This window comes from Neolamprologus multifasciatus, chromosome 7 (assembly GCF_963576455.1).
Source record: "Neolamprologus multifasciatus chromosome 7, fNeoMul1.2, whole genome shotgun sequence".
Classification (NCBI taxonomy): Eukaryota; Metazoa; Chordata; class Actinopteri; order Cichliformes; family Cichlidae; genus Neolamprologus; species Neolamprologus multifasciatus.
The window spans coordinates 8,213,008-8,227,146 of record NC_140445.1 but is presented as its reverse complement, the minus strand read 5'-3'; the positions used below and the strand labels follow the sequence as shown (position 1 = coordinate 8,227,146).

Genomic DNA, 14,139 nt, shown 5'->3' with positions numbered 1-14,139 from the left:
TGGCTACCAAAACTGTCTGGTAAAATGAATGGCTGCTTTAACCATGGCCATTGCTAACAGCTAAAATGTAGCTTTAAATTACTGTCACATGCTGCAGTGCAACTAAGAACTAACCCAACAACAACAGTACCAACCTCATTTTGACTAGAGACCGGCCCACCAGGTATTATAGGAAAAACCATAAATCTTTTGAATGAAAACAAACGCTGTTGTCACAGTGATGTACACTGTCTTGTTGGTATATATGTATCAGTCTAATAAACTTAAACCTACACCATCCTCCCTATTCTGGTATTCTAAACAGTACCCGAAAGTAGACTGCTTGGTCGAGTTAACCTCCTGAACTATCTACAACACATGGTGAAAACCTAAAATTAAGACAGAGAAGACTAGAGGTGAGACATGATCATTACTAATTACTGATGACAGATTTAGATATATTTTCATAAACCATTCATTTGCCACATCAATAAACAGCATGGCAGGGCAAAATATTTTTTCTAACATGGCAACCTTTAAAAAGTGAAAGGAGACAGAAAGACAGGTGAGAAAGAATATAACTTAATTGACTTTTTGATGGCATTTTACACAAAGTACTGGTACAGAATCTAGAAAATATGGGAAAATACTGTCATCATATACAGTACTTAGCTACTTCTGAAGAAATTATGATGGGACCCTAAAAAAAATTACTATGTACAATAATAGAAATCTATACATTTGACATCAGATGAAAATGTTTGTTGTAAGATTCAGATAATTTTTTGTTAAAAGCGAAACATTTTAAATGAGAATAAGAAAGAAAAGTATATCTTTGTGCCCTCCTTTTCTTGTTAATGCCCTACCTGCCCCCTGGGAAAACTTTGCTAGACCCGCCCCTGCACAGTTACCAGCTGTCAGCTACATAAAAAAAGGATTCTGGTGTTATTTGTCTCTCAGAAACAGTTCATAACTATCCTTCAACTCATTCATGTCACCTAAAAGGTAAACCTGTTTCTCCATCACCTGTTCAGCTCTGATGATTCAGTAAGGACATCTCCTGGTTTCATCTTCATGTTTCCCTCTCACCAGATAACCAAACCGATATCATGACCAGCAGCTTTTACAGCTGTGGCTCCAGAAAACATCAGCTGATACTAGAAATTAATATTAAATAAATTCTAACAACAGCTGATCAAGGTTAATTGTGCTGCTGTTGTTTAGCGTCATCCGCCGGTTTCCCCGTTCTGGCGCAAAGTGGGTGATAAACAAAAAGAGAGAAAAGCCGATCAGCTGATCATTGATCAGTTTCATGATTGAAGTAGAAACAGGAGAGGGAGGGGAGAGAATGAGAGAAGAAGAGGCAGCTGTGCAGCAAAGACAGAATAACTCCAGCTTTGTGTCTTTTTCATTGTAGCTGAAGTCCGGGACAAACTGTGTTCCTTTTCACCTCAATACAAAACGTGCAATATTCTCTCCGAATACGAGACGATTCCGTTTTTTACAGGACGGTTGGAAACTCTAATAACTAACCTTATAAATAAAATAAGATAAAACAAGTTCAACATCAATAACATCATAGCACCCGCCCAGCAGTATATAAACTCTGTCATGCTAGCTAGTACGCAGTACAGTTATTGTAACTGACTGTAAAAAGTCAGCATAACGAAAATAAACAAAACAAAACAAAACCCATGGCCCATAAAAACGAAAAATCACCATTGGCCCACCGGGCAAATGCCCGGTATGCCCGATGGCCAGTCCAGCTATGGCTCCCAACCACCTTCAGATCATTAACAAGCTCTCCCATGTAGTTTTGAGGTGATCCACCAACTTTCTTGATCATTTTCATCCATGAGCCAAGATCTTTTGTAGGAGCTCCAGATCAAGGGCGACAGACAGCTTTGTGCAGGTCTACGATTTTGTTCCTGGTGTCCTCTGATGACAGCTCTTTGGTCTTGCCCATGGTGTAGGAGAGGGTGGAAAAGAAGAAATTGATTCTGTAGACAGGTGTGCTTTATACACATAACAAATTGAGATTAGGAATATCTGTAATTGATTAACTGACTGCAATCACTAATCTGTGGGAGCTAGAATTCTGTTTGGGTTGTAGGGGATCAAATACTTATTTCACGTATTGACATGCAAATCAATTTATAGCTTTGAGATTTTGGGTTGATGTTTTGTCTCTCTCCATTAAAATGAGATGATTTATTTCTTTGTAAGTGAGAAAACTTCCAAATTCAGCAGGGGCAACAAATAATTATTTCTCTCACTGTATGTAAATCTCTGTCAACTAAAAATGTGATGTCTTCCCTGAATTAATTCCTGGCTGTTGCAATGGTTGACAGTGCTAACAGTGACTCATTCCACAGAGTATTTCATTTTCTTCTGCTTTTCTACCCTATAATGGTAGCAGGAATGTATGTAGCTTAACAGCACAAACACTCAAATAAGCTGATATTCTCCTACAAATGCCAGTGTGGCCACTGTGTACAATACCTGAGACTTTGACCAAGAATAACCTCACAAACAGAGCCTGGTAGTAGTTGGAAAAATAAAATAGAGGCATCAACACTGCAGACAATGAAGTTAATAAAAAGGAGGTCTCGTTAACTTTCATTGCTTTGAAGCTCTGGATTGAACAGTTCCACAATTCACTGTGCAGAAAGCCCCAAACAGCTGTGTTTGCAGCAGAGTCATCTTTACTTAAGTAGCAAAGTGCATTTCTCAATGAAAGCTAATAATCTAAGCTAAGTTCAGGGATCATAGAGGAAAAACAAACAGAGTTCTGGGTTTTATTGAATAATTTTTAAGTTCAAAAAAGAGCAAGAATATTAAACTATGGAAATCGAGGGGCAGGAGTGGGGAGGAAATAAGAGTTTGTCCCAAGTCTCTGCTTTATTTTGATTGTTATAATGGACAGAAGTGCAGGTAAAAGCATAAAATAATTAATGCTGGGTAAATGTTTTAGGAAAATGTATTGCAATCAGTTTTGATCCACACATATCTAAAAAGCTTTGTATCTTCCCTGCGATCCTTTGCCTTCAGTTTTGCTCTGTGTAAGGGGAGTAGACTCCCCCATTTATGGCACACAGGTTCTGTGCAATCAGTTCAAAGAACTTTGTCGCAGAAATCTGCTGGTTTCTTTTTCTGGCTTGTCATATTTTGGTGAAACTGGTCATATTCTTTCCTGGTAAACTCACCTATAATATTTTAGTTTCATGACAGGAGTTTTACTATTACTAGTTTTTTTTAAAAAAAATCTTATAAGAATCATATTCTCATTTACATTTGGTTTGGTCACCTCTTTTCTTCTCATATTGATAAGACTGCTACACCTAAATGAAAACTTTTGGACATCATTTTTGTACTTGAACCACACACACCGGCAAAAAAACACCCAATAACCAAACATAACAAGTGCCAAATTACTTCTGCTGGGCAGAAGGGCTGTATTTCACTTATGTGGAGTGATAGAAACCCAAGAAAAGCCAAAGAAAGTCCAGACACTCTGGTTATGAGATAAAGTTAGCAATACTCATATGTAAAGTAGCAATGACATGCTTATATTTGTTAATTGCCCCTTGGGGATAAATAAAGTCTTTCTGATTCTGATTCTGATTACATTGTAGACCAGGGCCCATGAGAGAATAGCAGAAATATCCAAACCTGCATACACCATACAAACAAATTGTCCCTACTATGTAACTTGCCTGTTAGGTGGTCTAATGACACATATTCCAGTAAGTAATTCCGTCTGCTGCCATTGAGTCTTAGATAGGGCCGTATCCGTGATCCTAAAGGACACACTTCCTTACACAGATCATTAAAAGCCTGTAGAGCTGCTTTCCAAACTTCCCTCTGATTTTGTCATTTGCCATTCCGAGTAGAATACACACTGGATTACATTCAGTGTCAGTAGAAAAGATCTTATCTGGTTCATACTTTATAACCCATTACTGTATTTCAAACTGAAAGTGCTGAAGCACATTCAAAAATTAGAAAAATGTGCAACTTACCAAACACTTACATGTCTGCCTAGATTATAAGAAATTATTTACAACAACGCTGAAGCTAAAATGAAGGTAAATTCGTTTTTTCTCAGAACTACCAATAGTTTTTCATTAGTTTGATGTGAAGCTGGGAGGGGAGGGAGGGAGAGCCTTCAGTTTTCAGGCCCCTCTTCTATGGAACCAGCTTCCAGTTTGGATTTGGGAGACAGACACTATCTCTACTTTTAAGATTAGGCTAAAACTTTCTTTTTTGCTAAAGTATATTGTTAGAGCTGGATCAGGTGACCCTGAATCCTCCCTTAGTTATGCTGCAATAGGTGAAGGCTGCTGGGGGACTCCCATGATGCATTGAGTTTTTCCTTTTCACTCACCGTTCTCACTCACTATGTGTTAATAGACCTCTCTGCATTCAATCATACTTGTCGTTGATCTCTCTCTCTTCCATCGCATGCCTCCTGTCTTCCTTCTCTCACTCCAACCGGTCGGAGCAGATGGCTCCGCCCCTCCCTGTGCTTGGTTCTGCCGGAGGTTTCTTCCTGGTAAAAGGGAATTTTTCCTTCCCAATGTCGCCAAAGTGCTTGCTCATAGGGGGTCATATGATTGTTGGTTTTTTTCTCTGTATGTATTATTGTAGGGTCTACCTTACAATATAAAGCACCTTGAGGCGACCGTTGTTGTGATTTGGCGCTATATGAATAAAATTGAATTGAATTGAATTACCTACAGTACAATAACTAGTGCCTTTATAAAAGAAATAGTGACAAAGCAAAAAAAGACACTGCCTAGCATATGCATTAATTTGCTCTGATGAACATGCATTCACACTGGAATGCTTATTAAAGCCAGTAGCTGTTAATGTGTTTCCTTCTGCTTTCTCAAATTTACTGGAATCTACAAAAGGTGAAAGGAGTACCATCTAAGAAGCTAATATTAATCACATTTAAGGGAATTTGATTCTACTGATGCAGTCAAAATATATGATTAGATAGTCTGGCCTTCATGAATACTAAATTTATAAAGGGGACTTACTCTTTGCATTCATTTCGTTTTCAAATATTGAAGCTAAGATGGAGGCGCAGCGATAAGGGTGACAGCACAGCTGATGGAGCTTATGTAGTCACAGCACACAGATGGTTTCTCTGGCAGCTTCCTAAGTCCAGATTTTCTTAAAGCTTCTGGTGTTTGGGAGCGGCAGATACTCTGGGTCTGCTCCAGGGTCAGTTAATTTGGAATTTGGCTTCTATGCATCCATTTACAGAGACATTACTTTGGCACCAAGCACACAGTGCAAGTGATGAGGTAGTGGTACAATGTGTGGTGCAGAGATTTGCTCATGGAACTGGAGAGTGTTAAGTGGCTTGCCTAAGCACACACAATAGTGCTAAAGACAAGACAACAGCAAGTTAATGGCTTATATTGCAGTTGGTCTGCCTGGTAATCAGGGACAAAGCAGAGGGACATGCAGAACATGATGTTTCTATTTTTCTGGTTCTACTGCAACTTTACACATTTACACACTCCAAGAAAAAACCTCTGGTAATGAATGACACAGTCCATGTCCACCAGAGTTGTATTACTTGAAACAGCTGCCTCTGAGCTATGCTGACTATATGAATGACCAGACAGTACTCTAATTATAGTTAGTGGACTTCAAATATTGAAAAATAAAAAATTTAGGACCACCCTCAAAACCCTCATCAGAAATGCATCAGAGTGTTTTAATTTCATTAAAAAAAAAAAAAAAGATGGCAAAGTGACACAAAGGCACTGGATGTGAATGTGATAACCTGGCTGTGTGGCTTTAGGGCCAATAGCTCAGCGCAAGGCTCTCTTTAAAGTTTTAGACTTTAATATGTTTAAGAATCTGAGCATGAAAAGAAAAACCTTAATGTAGTCAAACTTTTCAACTCAATCTACAGTTTAATTCACTGTGAAATTTCTGACAAAAACACAGGTCAGGTATTTTGAATCATCCCATACAGGGGGGGCATTTATAACTCTTTTGAAAGCTCCGTGACATGCAGTGCTCAGGCTGTTTACTAATGGCTCTTATATCTAAGAAGTATAGAAGCATAGGTTTGCAAAGTTGCATCTGACAACAGGACAAACAACGGGACGTCTGGAACAATGTCTTTGGACATTCAAGACCAAAATGGAGTGCAGCATGTCATGCAAAAAATCAGAAACAGCACCAAAGTATTCTAGAGGCGAATGTGAGATCATCTGTCCAACAGCTAAAGCTTGTCCAAAATTAGGTAATGCCTCAGGAAAATGATCCCAAGCAACACTGTAGAAAAGGGTGAACTCAAATGTCTTTACAATGATGTGAGAGATTGATAACATTATACAGAGAGCAATTACTTCAAGTTCTTGCTGCTAAATGTGGTTCTACTAACTACCAAATCATAAAGTCTACTTTCACATGACTGTATCGAATGAAATGTCAACATGTAAAAAGGGGATGAACAGCATTAATTTCCACGTTAACAACAGACACAGTGGGCTAAAGAGCTGCATATATTACAAATAAGGATTTGGTAGAAACAAAAAAACTAAAGCTAAAGTTGAAAATAAACAAAGCTAAAAAATATAAAATAAACGAACCTCTGAAACAGTCAAAAGGAATGATAACACGTGTATTTTCTATTCACAGATTATTTATAGTTTTGATTGATTGAGTTTTGCTTTTGATTAAAAACACATTTTTAGACAAATTTATGGACTAAAGTAAAAAACAACAACAACAACAAACCCCCCCAACAATATATATATATATATATATATATATATATATATATATATATAGTTGGTTGTTTTTTTTTTTTGTTTTGTTTTTTGTCTATATATAGCCTATAACATCTTTATCAGTGAGCTCTAGCATGGTTAGTTGGATTTAAATCTTTTAAGCCAAAAGTTTACTTATTTACAGTTACAGGAGAAGCTCCACATTTATCATATAGATGTGTGTCAGGTGTTGGGAACATTACTTTCAGGAGAGACATTTATGAGCTACTTTTACCAAATAAATCTCTGTTTGAGCCTCATAATTAAATTGCTGCATCTTATTAAGTAAATTGGATCATCAGTATGACTAATTGGTGTAAATGAATAAAATCCTTTAACATGAGGTACTACACTGTAGTTGGCACTAGGGCTGGGCTATATCATACCGTTCACGGTAATACCGGTGTAATTTTGGGCAACGATAGGAAAATGAAATATCGCGATAGAATATGGGTAAAAAACGGAAAGATCGCGTTAAGTTACAAAGAGCAGAAGGTGGGAACACTCACCACTGTTGTGTCATAAGAAATCTAATGATCAATTTTGACGTTTAGATCGATCAGTTGTTTACATCACTCAACACAAGCAGAACTGCATCACTGCAGCAGAAGACACATTGTCCACATTCAGAAGCACATCTCTGTATAGTGACTGGTCTTATGATTTAAACAGGCAAATGTTCAGCATTCAAACTACAGGTGAAGAATAGTCAAACCAGATGTTTCCCGTTATGTCAGATCAGCTAGTCAAGTACACACCCCCACAGCATGTTAACAAACCGTGAAAAAAGCGACACAAAAATGAATGATTGCTGGTAACGGTTTCTATACATTAGTGTTTACGAAGGGTATGTTGTGACTTACCTTCAAAATTACAGTGGTCCCTGGTTATAACGCGGTTCACCTTTCACCTGGCTGTTTCGTGGATTTTTTAGTGCAAGTTTGCATGCTTATTTTTTTTTACATCACATTGTGTCCTGCACCCTGATCGCTGCAGACGATCTCCTCCGTGACGTCTCTCCTGTACAATACAGAATCGCTGCATAGATCCTAGCAGTGTGACTCTGAAGTGCAGTGCTGTATGTCCACGAAACGTTTTGCACCGTCAAAAAATAAAATTGGCTACTTGATTTCACCTATCGCTGGTTATTTTTAGAACATAACACCCGCGATAAACGCAGGACAGCTGAGAAATATAACATTTGAATCTCTTTTCTCTTTTGCCCTGAGGCGCAGGGATAAATATTGACAAGTCGATGAACATCATTTACAGATATATTGGGTAAATGCCCAAGACATCTATAGAAACGTAAATTGATTCATTCATTTGCTTAACTTGTTTTGGACCGTAAACAGGGCACGAATAGGACACCGGAAACAAAGCTACCCACAGGAGTTTCCCCACTGGACGTAGCATATTAGGGCTATCGTAGGCAGGCGCCTCGCGGAGTGATACGTACTGTGCTTCAACATAATATTACTGTATTGTGTGTGTGTATAACCTCTTTTTAAGTTTTGTGGATATTATACATGGTTATGCTGAGGACATGTCGGCCAAAATGCCTTTTGGATAAACTGTCAGCAAGGAATTTGCACTGTTACGTTTTCATATAACTTTAATGCACATAAAAAACAGCTGCTTGTTTAAGTGAAAATAAATTGATGGGGTTTTTTGCACTAATAAAGTTGTGGAGTTGTAAAGCATTTTGTCTAGTGTCAATTATATCGTCAGTTATATCATTATCGCATATTTTCAAATGTATATCGTGATAAATATTTTTGGTAATATCGCCCTGCTCTAGTTGGCACATACTGTTATGTTAACCCTGCATAGACAAGAAATCTGTTCAGGGTGCACCCGGCTGTTTTACAACTACGATACCATCGGACTGCAACATGTTCAAGTCAGGGGTCACCAATGTGGAGGTAAACACAGACGACACGAGAGCTCTCGATTGACACTGCTCGTTTACTACTTATCACCACACAACTGAACTCTTTTCCCTCCAAAACACAGCAACAACACTTCCTGAGAACTGGGTGTGAGTGGAGCCCTCCAGTGGTCCACCACAATATCATGTTAACAATGTAAAAAAAAACACAATAATGATAAATAAAATTGAAAATAAACAAAAGAAAACAATAAGACCTCTGGCTTTTGTGAATAATTTATTTGAAAACACTCATCTATATAAAGACTAACATGTCAGCTCAGCACAAAACTGGGTTTAATGAACTGAGAAATGAATGTGAAAGGACAATTCTCCCAGTGACGTGTAGCTGCATGTCATTTCACCAGCCTGCTTTTGATAATAATTTGAATCCTACAGACCAAAACCTGCACATTTTTCCCCCAATGAGAAATCGCCTTTTTAATCATAAGGAACAGTAACCACTTATCATAATTACAACTTTATTGTAACATCATTATAACATTTTGTAGCAGTTTTTTCCCCAGTTAGAGCTGTGAGTCAGCCAGTAAAGAGCTGACGCATGGCTCAAGAGTGTATCTCCCATCAGTAACTTATGTCTGTTTTTGAATATGTGCATGTGTGATTGATGTGTTTATGTGCACACAATAGATGACTCCAATCATGCTAGTGCCTGGGTGTAACACAAGAGTCTAGGTTGGAACATCCATTCTCAATCACTTATTTAATTCACATGAGCTATATTTAAAGACATCATAAATAAAATAACAGGGTTTCTTTCATCAATGAATAAATCATGACTTTTATCCTCTTATATTTCTTATTTCTTACTCTTCTGTAAAACATAGTTGGCTGCCTTGGTCTTCATTACAATGGTTTATCACAGTCGGCTAGACGTATGAAAGAGTGTGTTTACATGCACTGCAGTATCCTTTTGTTATTCAGTCTACTCAGCTGTTCACTTGTTGAGTTTGTTCAGTAGCTGGAAAAAATGTCATTCTCCCTTGCATTCAAAGGACTAAACATGACACAAGATTCAGCAGTGTTTAGTATCCTGAGGGAAATGCACTTCACCAGAACAAGGCAGGAAATAGTGCAGGTTACCGAACAACATGTTATGATTCTGAAACAAAAGAAATCCCGGCATTTTAGGAAATCATGTTATATGTTTCCAAATGAGAACATTAACAAATGAACTGATGAATTTATAATTTGGAATTATCCATTTGATTTAAAAATGTATGGCTCAATAAAGTCTCCCATCTAAGATGGAATATCACGTTTTATCTCACACTGACAGCACCAGTGTGCTCTCTGACTGAAATTAAACATATGGGTTAAGGCAAAGCACTGAAGTTGCTTTCCATAGATTGGCTCTTTCACACAACTTTAATATTACTTTTGTTACTAGATATCAATGTTAAACTATTTGCCTATTACCTCATTTCTCAGTTTTTTGCATATTTGTTAAACTTAAATCTTTAATATTAGAATTTTTTTTTTATATTAGTCAATTGTACAACAAATACATACAAAATGCATTTTTTAAATTATGATTTTATTCATTATTGGGAAAAAAGCTATCCAAGCCTACCTGGTCTTACATGAAATTAAGTAATTCCACCCCCTGGTTAAATCATGAATTAACTGTGATTCTTTTTTTGGAAAGTGAAGGTCAATTAGCTACTGGGTGGGTGTCACTAGCTACACCCAGGGCTAAGTGAAGTAAGCTAAAGATATCAAAAAACAAATTACCATTCAACAACCTAAAGAAACAGCTGAGAAACAAAGTCATATATATCTATCAGTCTAGAGAGGGTTACAAGGCAAAGACTTTGGAACTCCAGTGAACCACAGTGAGAGCCAGTATACACTAATGGAGAAAATGACAGTGCCTTCTAAAATGACTCCAGAAGCACATCAGTGACTCATCCAGGAGATTACAAAAGAACCCAGAACAACATCTGAAGAACTCCTGGCCTCACTTGTCTCATTTAAGGTCAGTGTTCATGATTCAACAGTTAGAAAGACGCAGGGTAAAAATGATATCCATGGGGACTCCTGACCAAAAAGAACACGAATGCTCGTCTCACATTTGCCCAAAAATATCTTGATGATCCCAAAGATTTTGGGGGAAAATATTCTGTGGACCGAGGAGAGAAAGTTTTTGCTTTTTGGAAGGTTTATGCCATGTTATATCTGGCATAAACCTGAGACAGCATTTCATAAAAAGCACATCATACAACAGTCAGACATTATATTATACTAATCATTTTAACATTATATTAATCTGAAACACACCAGCAGGTCTACCTCTGAAAAGTTTTTATCACTGTTATGGTATTTGTGCACAGAAATCATTTATTTTTTCTCACTGAAATATGATACAGATGGACCAATTAGCAGATAGCTCTCCCAAAACTGTCAACATTGTCTCATGGTCCTTGGGAGAAAAGTTGTTATGTAAATCTCATCAAGGCACACAAACCCCATCTCACGATGAAGATGGGATTTAAAGCTGTGGCAAAAAAACAAAAAAACCTATGTAAAAGGAGTAAACAAAATAAAAGGTCATGCCACAGTGGCTACCACAATCTGTTATATGCTGTTTATGGTGATGTCATGTAGCTATCCTTGTAAATCTACTATTTAAGCTCAGATTTAACTAGCACCTGGATTCCCTCTCTGGGAATTACAAATGACTGTTGATGCACTGATATGATTAAAAACAAGTGGAAAAGTAAGAAGACGTCATGGTAGAAACTATAATGCAACACACTGTAAAGTAAAACCTTTATAGAACAGTGAGCTGAATGGCCAGCAATCATATTCTCATCATAAAAGTATATATTTACATTTACCTTTTGTTGTCAGATAAGAAGGTTGTGTCATTTTAATTTGCAATTTCGTTTTCATTGCTTTTTTAGCTGAAGAGTAAAGTTCATTCTGCGTGTGCCTGAGAACAGTCTGATTTTAGATGTAAAATCTACTCCCAGATGGTGGCAGAAGGAAGTACTTAGAGACTGTACCCAGGGATTGTAGATACATCCTGCCTTCTGCGTTGTCTTCAGCTCAGTCTCTTCCTGCAGGTTTAAACTAAATTCCAGTGTTTAGGCAAAAGGTACCAGAAAACGCAAAGATGATGTCTTTGTTTTGGATTATTTACACAATCCTGGCAAGGGACTTATGTTGTTCAACCTTTCATCTTCCTGAAGTTGTGATTTTAATTAGATAGGGCTTCCAAGTTAAAGACTAGTGCAAAGGAATTTAAGGTGAGAAATGTGCTGCTTTCAGCTTTTGTGAGGACTGCAGGGATACACCTGTGTGCAGTGGCGGTCCTAGCACACACACGCACACACATAAAACATATTAAGGATTGTACATTAACATAAAACTGTTGTTGGAACCAGAGAAACACACACACACATATGAAGAGAGAGAGAGAGTATGCATAGTCTGCAAACGGCTACCATCATAATTCGTCATACAATGAGAACAGGATAAATCAACAATTAACAATGACTAATTAATATTAAAATCTGTAACATAATGTATTGTTTGGAGTTTAGTCTGTTACTGTTACTATTTTTACCATTTCTTCTTGGAACACAAATCCCCCAACCCGAGGATGACCACAACATAACCTAATAAACCTACACCTCATTCACTTTGTCTAAGGTGTATTTCTGGGATTTCACACAACCCAGGATTCAAACCATGAATACATAATGGGCTTGGATTTACAACATTATGAATGAAATGTGCTCTATTTGGAAGCAGCAGGTCTCCCCCCCCTTTCGACGGGTTGTGTGTGAGACTTTAAATCATCAAACTGTAAATTATAAATTTTAAACTGTTATTGATCCCTTTACACCTCGTCCTAAAGTGTATATTTATTTTCTTACTCTTCTTATATTTATTGTTTGTTTACTTGCACTGCTTTAACTGGAGCCACGTCGTCTCGTCTCTCTATATACTGTACTGTATGTAGCGGAGATGACAATAAAGTTTACTTTGACTTCAGCAGCGAGCAGGCGCACCGAGGGTTCTCGTGTTCACTTTTCGCGTATAGTAGTGATGGGATTTCTGGCTCTTTTTAGAGAACCGGCTCTTTCGGCTCCGAACCGGCTCTTCAGGTTGTTTTGTTGCTTTAATTGATTTATTATTAACAATAATATAAAATATGCACAAAAGGAATTACTAATGTAAAAAAAAAAGTGGTTTTATTTATTTATGTTTATATATAAATATATGTGGTGGCCCCCAGAGACAAAACAGGTACAAACTCCAAAACACATTTCTAGCGTTAACTGAACTTCCAAAACAGAGCTACCTAGATCACTTAAATTACACAATTGAAAGCATATGTGTATTGTTTGTGTATTTATACACAAGCACTCATATATATTCAAATAATTTAAAGAAAAATGTTCATTTACCTGTTACTACCACACACCAAATCCGGTCGTTGGTACTTGCTGGCTTGTGTAGCCACTAGGTAACAAAAGCTCAACACTGCGCCTAGCATCCTGGAGCACTTCTGTTGTGTTTTGTACGTGTTTTGGAGTTTTTACGTGCTTCTGAGTTTTTACATGTTTTGAAGTTTGTACGTGCTTTGTCTCTAGGGGCCACAGTAAATATACTTTTATTTATTCACTCCACATAAAATGTAATAAATAAATCATATAATACAAAAACCAGTGGTTTTAGTCACAGTTCAACTTTTAACTATTTAAATTTAAATTTAAATCGGTGCAAATTATAAGTCTGTATCATAATGTCTGGTGTTTTCGTGTTTGTTGGTTTGTTTTTATTTTGCTTTATTTTGCGAGTTGGTTATTAGATGCTGCTCCTGCCAGCCGAGAATGCCCCGCCCTCTCCTCCCTGTGCCGCAAGCAACGGGCGCACCTTGCAAACGGAGGGCGCCCTTACTCCTAGCAAATGGGCGATAGATAGTAGTGATGTGCGATACCACTGATTTCCATTCAGATGGTATCGCACAGATGCGTGTATAAAGATTCAAATATCTCAGTGAAGACAGAACAAAGATCTACCACAAAGCAAGAAAGCATGAGACAAGGCTAATCAAAAGGTATTGGCTGAAGCATTTGCTTATTACGCCAACCCTTTTAACAACAGATCTTTTAGCATGCAGCTCCTGTACACAGGGCTCGAAGCAAATAATAAAACAAAGCAAAAACAAAACAAACAAACAAACAAACAAGAAAAAAACAAAAAAACAAAAAACTTTCCACCTTAGATAAGTAACTACATCAAAGCAAAAGAATCAAGAGGTTTTTTTGTTTTTTGTTTTTGAGATTTAAATGCTCCTGATTAACTGACGTGGATTTGCACCAGTTCCTCAGTATGATGGGGCGCTTGTGCGGCTGCTGTATTATTCACATTGCTTTAAAAGCATGTCAACCCGAT

General features: G+C 37.4%; 1 long non-coding RNA gene across 1 annotated transcript in view; it reads right to left on the bottom strand.

Annotated features, from left to right (window-relative positions):
• The window catches only part of LOC146513692 (uncharacterized), a 296,792-nt gene that overhangs the window by 28,109 nt on the left and 254,544 nt on the right, over positions 1 to 14,139 (bottom strand). The window lies entirely within an intron of this gene.